Below are 8911 nucleotides of genomic sequence, written 5' to 3' on the forward strand. Positions count from 1 at the left end.
AAGCAGGGCCATCTTCTACTTAGGATGTTTTCAAGCTCATGATTGGGGCTGATGGCTTTTAGGTTTCTTATTGATTCACTCTTATGGGATCTGCCTGGAATGTGATGTTTTTCAAATTAATATTGGTGGGTAGGTGTTAACTTTTATCTCTATAGATCTTATGAAGTGATAGAAAATGGCTTGTTTAAAAAAGTATCAAGCTCTGGCCAGGCATTGGTGGCTCACACCTTTAATCCAAGCACTCAGGAGGCAGAGGCAGGCGGATCTCTGTGAGTTCAAGGCCAGCCTTGTCTACAGAGCTAGTTCTAGGACAGACTCCAAAGCAATACAGAGAAACCCCGTCTCAAAAAACAAAACAAACAAAAAAGAAAGTATCAGGCTCTGTCACAGAGTAAAAAAGAAGAAATATGAACCCCGATTTCTCCCACATCATATGGAAGTCCTCAAATGGTGCAAAAGGCAAAGCAGAGCTTAAGGAAGAATTCTGGTCCCTGGCATGTCTATTCACTGATGAACGGTTTAGGCACAACAGCAGTGATACTCAGAAATAAGGTCAAAAGAGCATTTCTATCCTCCCAGTGTGTTTTTAAATACTCTTACCTGAAAGAGTTTTCTGCCCCTTATGCACAACACACACACACACACACACACAGAGAGAGAGAGAGAGAGAGAGAGAGAGAGAGAGAGAGAGAGAGAGAGAGAGATGGAGAGGGAGAGGGAGAGGGAGAGGGAGGGAGAGAGAGAGAAGCACAAAAAGTAAACACCAGCAACCAGCATGCATACAGAAGCCTGCTCTGATCCTGATGACTGCTGTGGGTCAATATTTTTCAGCAACACAACACAGAATCTAGGAGAGATGGAGAATGAGTTAGTGGCCTAGACAGGAGCAGATAACATATTGGAGATTTGTTATCCTATCATATCACCCTGCCAACTCTTCTTATCTCAGATTCAGAGATAAGCAAGACCTTGGTTGGCACAAGTCTAAGTGACATGTGACAGTTTTGATCCTGATTTCTACCAAATCAGGGCTCCAATAGTGCCTTTTTTTTTTTTTTTAAATGTTGATGGCTTCTTTTGCCCCAGTGTGAGAATACTTTTTTCTACTTTAATCTACCAAAAAAGTTCATATAAAAGGTAAAACACAAGAGCAAAGCACAGGTCATTAGACTGCAAAATATACTCACAGACAGCCCAGGCAATTGAGAATCAGATAAGAAAACTATAGGATTAAAGGCAATTTTAAATAGAAATGAAGAGTTTTACTTATAATTCAGAAAGATGATGCATTCTGAGAGAAAACAATCTGCTTACAACTTTTAGCTTAACATAATGGCCAATGGGCATGAAATGTACAGAGTGTTTTTCCTCTGGCCCTGAAGTTCAGAGATTCCTTATAATTCTCTGGAGAGCTAACCCATCCAGTGACTTCTGTCATTTTTATTCAAATATACAACATGGGAAAGAGGTTTTGTTTGTTTGTTTGTTTGTTTTCCAGAAATACTTCAGAGATGCCAGTGCTTTCAGCTCTAATTGCTCTTCTTGTGAAGGGATACTGGTAGACACAGGAAGCCTGGAGATCAGCGGAGAAGTTTCCAGTTTATTTGTCATCCTGCCTGGACTGTTTTGCCTGCTTGTGGTGCTTCCTCAACACCCATTTGCTGCTGCTCCTGACAGATATGCTCACAAATGAGAGGCCCCAGCAGGAAGTCTCTTCCTTTTCAACCCCAGCCTTATGGTCACCTTAGAGTCTTTTCATCTATGTGGCACTTCACTTCCTAACCATTTCCTTTCCAATACCTCTTATAACTCCATTTCATTCACTCTTGATGCTGGCCATGCCCTTGTCCAAGCCATCATCTGTTCACTAATGCAGTCATATTCTCTTTAACCATCGCTTGCATTCTAGTCTTGGACTCCATGTGACCTCTTTTATTCTGTCATGTTGCCACTCTTCTAGTTTACTTCTTCCTGGATATCTGAGGTTGCTCATATTCCCTTTATTACCATTTTCTCTGTCCCAATGGACTTTAAGGTCAATAAATAGAAACTTGATATATGACAAACAGGAACTTGATATATTATAAGACATAAGCCCCTGCTATTTACTTGCAATGGTTCCCTATCAGTTATTCAAAGACTTCTGTACTCAAGTCACCCATTTATATTCCTCCTTATTACTAAATATACAAATCTACCTAAAAATGATCCCCAGTTTACTGCTGCTTTAACACACTGAAGGATATGCCTATCTTCCAAGGAAGTTTATCCCTCTCCCACCACCTCAATGTTCTGATGATATGTCAATAACTCGGGCACTTCATACCTTGTATGCCCAAGATATAACATATAGCCACCCTAGCAAATTTTTCTTCCAAATTACTGCTCTAAAAGAATGGATCAGCCAGAAGTTCAGGAGACTGTTTTTGTTACATCTTTCCCTCCCACCTTTCATCACATTCTGTCTACCAACCTCCCAAATACATATCTCTTCTCTCTGCCTTTTCTATCCATCACCATCTCTTTAGTGTAATGTAGACACTGTAATCGCAACTGATGCAATAGCTTCTCAGTCAGCTTAATGTACTCCTTCAGTCAAAGACCCAGAAGCTGTAGCCACACTAGGGTTCTTTCATTCCCTCCTAATAGACAGTGTTTTATCCTCCACTTAGCAAATTCTGAAATACCCTTTCCCATGCCTACGATGCTCTTCTAATATCTACTTACTTGACCAGTTAATGCCTTTCTTCCATGCTATACCTTTAACAACATCGTGCACACTCCACCCTGCAGACCAGTAATGGTACCATTTGAAAGTTGGCATCACACACTTTTTTCGGACATTCTCTATTGCAAACTTCAGGGAATTAACATCTAAAACAATTTTCCATTGTTTCCTTACTCAGAATCTGCCGCAATAGTAAGACACAGTATTTTTCCATTAAGTGATTTTTCAGCCCCTCCTAGAGGTTGCTTAGAATCATTTGGACTTCTCTGTAGCATTCTGACAGGGAGTGACAGAACTGATCTTTCCTTCATGTCCTTGCTCTCCATGCATAGAATTTTGATAACCGGTCTTTACAACCTCTCCTGGTTAGGCAGGATGCCCTAATCCAGGCATAAAGACAGTGCTGTTCATTTACATATCTTTTGCCCCATGAGAGCAATTTGGTCCTTACTGATGGATAGGAGAGTCTGCCCTAACAGAGTGATGATCTTCCAGAATTAGCCCAGGAGGTTCAGGTTGACACCAAACACATAAAAGCATGCATTCATTGATTAACTTGGGAAGACCAACTCCAATGACTCAAGATAGAAACTGCAGGTTGACTAATCAAATGGCTCTTATCTCAGTCCTCATTCTGCTTATGCCTTACACGTGAACACCCTCCGCAGACAACACTTAATTTTCATATTAGTAACACATTCTCCTTCAATGGGCCAGCCAGAAACCAAAACAATAGGGAAAGCACAGTTCTGAAAATGCCAGGAAGTCATTAGTAAATCCCAACTCGGAAATTCTGCGTTCCTAATGGGTTTTCTAGATTACCCGCCCTAAAAGTTCAGGCTAGAGAAACATCTTTTATTTCAGCGCTTGACTAAAATCTACAGCCAGGCCATGGCAACTCAGAGATGGAGGCCATTGTAAACTAGTTTCCCTTGGGACTGTGGCATTAGTAGGTGTAGATGTAGCCTGTTCTCTACTCTAGACCCCAGTGGAATTTCCTTTCACTTTGTGTTTTCTTTTTATATGAAAAACGGGGGTGAAAATATCACTCAGTTCCCAGTGTGGTGGACGGAAGACATCATCCACGTGGAGCTCTCAGATACATACAGCTCTAAAATTTCATGGTCCCTGGGGATCTTCAGAATGTCACCTGCTCAGCGCTGCCAGGGCAGGCAGGCATTTCAGGGAAGGTCCAGGCAGGATGAGCTCGCCCTAGGCGCGTGTGGCCGCGCGCAGCGAACAATGGGCGGGGAGCGGGGGCTGCGACGCCGGCGCCCGGTTTCCTGACTCTCAGCCGCACACATCCCGCCTTTGTTTCCCCGCCCGGCCGCGCGTGTCGCCGACGCGCTTGCCCCACCAAGCGTTTCCGCAGAGCTGTGCCGCCTGGAGGCCGTGAGGTCGCCAAGAGGAAGCGGCGGGCGGCGGAGCGGCCGCCAGGACTGAGGGAGAGCCGCCGCCCGCTGTGCTCAGGGGAGGCCTGCGTGCCGCGATAAGGATGGGGGGCTATTGTCTGCGAACAGCCTTGCAGGCTGGGACAGCCTGCTTTGCAGTCCATAGGGGACTCGCTGGCCACCCAGCTCTACCTACCTAGGATCCGACCTAATCACTCCACCCTGGACCAGGCTAGGTCACACCAAGCTGTCTATAACCAGGTCTTGTTATCCTGCACACCTGGGATGTGGGTTGATCGCCCCTGCACTGCCCACCATGCGTTCAGCCTGACTTAGCCTATTGGAGTATGGGTCGGGTCACGCTCCGAAATCCAACCTGTTTGGGCTCTGCAGGCAAATTGTCTTTAAAATATCTGATATTTTTATAGGAAATTTTGTAAGCATGTGCGTTCCCACACCCTCCCCCTATTCTCGTCCCATTCCTGCAGACTCACTTTTCTCATTAGCCACCCTCCGCTACTACTTTCATATCTTTGTGTGAGTGTGCTTGGTTCTGTGGGTCTGTCTGTTCATCTGTCTATCTGTCACTGTATTGGTCCCGGGTGGGTAGCCACAGCTGCTATTGTCCCTAGTTGGAATTGTCATGTCATATTAAGAAGTAGCTTTATCTAGCCCTCTTCTTTGACCAGCTCTTAATGTCTTTTGTCCTTCTTGGGAGATGTCCTCTGGATGTCCAACAGTTAGCAACTAGAGTAATTTGCCAAGGAAAAAACCCTTGAACTCACTTGGCCCACGGTGGACGTTTTCCATCATGAGAGATCAGGGACTCCTATGGCCTGCTGTTAGAACACTCAGTCCCAGCTTGTGGTGCTTTTTTTTTTTTTTTGGAAGCCTGTGTAAAGCCATTTGTGAGCATTCTAGCTAATGAAAAACATTTTAAAGACAAAAAAATTGAAGCTGAGAAAAAAGCAATATATACACAAAAATTGATGTATTTACTATCTACATATGGAAGGGACATATGTCATTATAATTTAACTATTAACAAGATAATTGTAGGATTTCAGAAATAAAGAAACTTTACAGAAAAAAAAACGCAACAAGCATTTTATTATTTATTTAGAAACAGAGTCTCTATGTAGCCCAGGCTGTAATCCAAGGACTCTCTGTATATACCAAGCTGGCTTTGAACTCACAGAAACCTCCTGGCTCTGCCTCCCAAATGCTGGGATTAAAGATGTGTACCACTATGCCTAGTTTTCATGCAATCTGTAACTGAAGATATATTTTGCCTTCCTACATCTGTTTCACACAACTCTGTCAGCTTTTCTGTCCCTGCCTTCCACCAACCCTGCAGGGGTGTTCATCCATGGTCATTCAGCTTTGTGATCGAAGAACAGGGAAAGAAATACCTTATCCATTCAGAAACCACTGCCATAAACATGACTACTCATTGCATGGTAGCTTTGTACAAGCTACCTGTCCATCCTTGACTGCATATAATTCTCTACATGAGGAACTAAGAATTATACCAAAGATTCTCTGGAGACAAAAATATATTTCAACAGACAGAAATTGGTCAACTACCACAAGCCTTCCTGAATGCCAGCTGCAGCCTTATTCACTATCTTGCGCTATCTGTTAATGCTAAAATTGTACTTGACCAAAAGCAATAAAGAACATCATTTGCCAGCCCTTGGAAGAGGAAGATCTTGCCTTTGTGTGTGTGTGTGTGTGTTTCTTTGTCAGCTGCAGGTCTTTCCATACACGGAGTAGTACCTGAGAATCCACAAGGACTGTGATGGGCAGGAGTTATTGTCTCTTGGGGTTGATTTCAACTGGTGAAGAACTTGAGGCAAGGTAGGAAGAGGCCAAGCTCTGGGGACAGACTTCTATTCAGATCTTCATTGGAGCCATTTCAGGGCTGTGGCCCATGTAAATTCTTTCATCATCTCCCATCCAAGTAATAACCAGGCCAGACTCTGCTTCCACTTCCAAGATCTGAGATGACCAGGTCCACACACATTGGTGTAGCAGGAGACCACTTCAATTTCTTGTGTCTTTTTCGTTATGTATAAAATTAGACCCTACATATTGGTCTCCCACTGTTGCTGAAGGAAAAAGGAGTGTCTGTGATCCTGTGGCTATTTCACCTGCAATCCAGGAAATGGTGGTTGACTCTGATCCATTCTGTTTGCTCTTTTTCCCCTTGGTTAAGATACAGGAAATAGCAATAGGTATTAGACATTGACACTGAGGGGCTGCCATCAGTGGAAACAGGATGTCAGTACACACCTAAATATAACTTGCTGGTCCTCTTGCTGACCTTGAACAAGTAAATCTATGTTTCTATGTTTCTCATCATTACAAAGAGACATGTGTGCCTGAAAGAACAATAAGAACTGCAGACAATGCATGCAAAGTTTATTTTGAAGCAGTAGTAGCAGAGAGAACACACTCAATAATCACTACACTCTAACTCTGACTAAACTTCCTTAATTTTCAGTGACAGGTTTTATAGGAAAGTCAAAGGGGTGGTGGTGGTAGTGAATGTTTTTTCTTTTTAAATGAATAAGAATGAACCAAAATTTCTCCTTCTAAGATATTTTTTGTATATGATAGACAATTACAGTCAAGATGACCCGTGGTGTTTTGTTTTTCTTTCCAAGCCTGACATACTTCTCTCTATCCACCAACACCCTTCAACTCTAACACATTCTATGCCCCCATTCTCACTCCCACAGATTACAAAATTTGTATTGGTAAACTGCCCCCTCTCCAGAAAAAAAATCCAGGCAGTGGTGGTACATACCTTTAATCCCTCGGGAGGCAGAGGCAGGTGGGTCTTTGAGTTTGAGGCCAGCCTGGTCTACAGAGAGAGTTCCACGACTGCCATAGCTACCCAGAGAAACCTTGTCTTGAAAACAAGCAAAAATGATGACCATCTCATTTCTCTTTTGGACTCAGGCAAACACAGAGAAGTTATTCAGAGTAGAAGATGAGGGTGTGGAGATCACAGCGAAGCATCACACAGAACAGAAAAATCCAATTCCTAAGATTAAGAAGTGGCCAGCACAGTGGGTTAGTGGGAAGGGAACTAAAGAAAGCTTAAAAACAGCTAAGTCCACAGGGATTCAGCAGGATGATTGGCAGGGATGACTGGCCAGATCCTCCTTTTCACAGGGGGCATCCCACCTCAGAGTGACCCTGCCTAGGCTGTAGGACATTTCCTGGTGCTATGAGTCCAGAAGTCTTTGTAGATTTTACCCCTTGGCTGAGAGGCTCATGGTAGCTGAGACACTTCTCTTTGCCTCTAATCACACTCAGGCTCAAACATTGAAGACCTCAGAGCTCCAAACGGCCAAATTCGGGGTGTTTGAAGGTGTTGTGTGATGTGTGTGGTGCTGTGTGCATGGCAGGGGGAATAGGTAGGGGGACTGCAGGGCAGACAGGGGCTATGCTCTTCAGTAACTCCCCCTTTCACTTTTAAGTGAGTGTCCCTCAGTGAACATGGAGGCTACCAACTCTGCTAAACTGCCTGGCCAACAAGCCCCAGGGATCCTACTTCCTCCTCTGGAACCCAGGGCTTGTTAGTGTGGGCTCCTAGGTCTGGCTTTTCTGTAGGTGCCAGGGAACAGCTTATAATTCTGTGGCAAGTGTTTTACTAACTGAACTGTCTCCCCAGACCCATTTCAAGTTTTATAACATAGATATAATTTTTGTAATAAATACATGCATGTCTGTACACACACATGCTCTCAATAATCACATATGTGGCTTAGCAACTCTTGTCCTATTTACTTAGAATATAAGCGTTCCAAGAAGAAAATTTCAGTGTTTTTCTTTAAATAATTTAAAAGTATATATTAATTCAATGTGTGTATGTGTGTGTGTGTGTGTGTGTGTGTGTGTGTGTGTGTGTGAGAGAGAGAGAGAGAGAGAGAGAGAGAGAGAGAGAGAGAGAAAGAGAGAGTGTGAGAGAGAGAAAGCATGCACGGGTACATACATCAGAACTGCTCTCTCATTGTACTCTAGGGGTTTCAGTGATAACTAATTCTGGTGTACAGCCTTAGTGGCAAGTATTTCTTTACTTTAAATTTTTAATTCACTTTACATACTAACCACAGTTCCCACCCCCTTCCTTCCTGCTGATCCCCTCCTCCACAACCCTGTCTATGCACAAGAAGGGTAAGGCATCCCATGGGAAGTCAAGGAAGCCTGGCACATCAAGCTGAGGCAGGACCAAGCCCCTCCGCTCTGCATCAAGCCTAGCAAGTCATCCTATCATAGGGAATGGGTTCTAAAAAAAACCAGTGGCGAGCACTTTTATTTGCCAAGACATCTCACAGGAGCAAAATGCAATTTCTTGATCCTCCTCCTTTATCAAACATTTGCTGAATAAAAATGGAGCAAATGAACACCTAGACTGACCTAAAGTTTTTGGGACAAAATGTTTTCTCACAGAATAATTATGTAAAGTAGGTTTGTACTGTCCATGGAGGCTACTATAACAGTGGTACCCAGTGGAGCCGCCTGGTGTTTCTCTTGGTTGAAATACAGTCCGACATGAATTTTCTCCTGAGCTCTCATTATTCCTGAATGACACAAACAGGTCAGCTATCTCACATGAAAACATTTTACCATGAACCTGAGATTTTTGTTTTTAAAGAAGAGCAACACTTAGCAACTGAAGATCCCAATACCATAAAGAGATTGTTTCCAGATTCTTTAAGGGTTTCCAGAACCCAAATTTGTATCTAGATCTGTTTGCTACAAAAAAGAAAAAAAAATG

Source organism: Phodopus roborovskii, unplaced genomic scaffold (genome assembly GCF_943737965.1).
Source record: "Phodopus roborovskii unplaced genomic scaffold, PHOROB, whole genome shotgun sequence".
In the NCBI taxonomy this organism is placed as follows: Eukaryota; Metazoa; Chordata; class Mammalia; order Rodentia; family Cricetidae; genus Phodopus; species Phodopus roborovskii.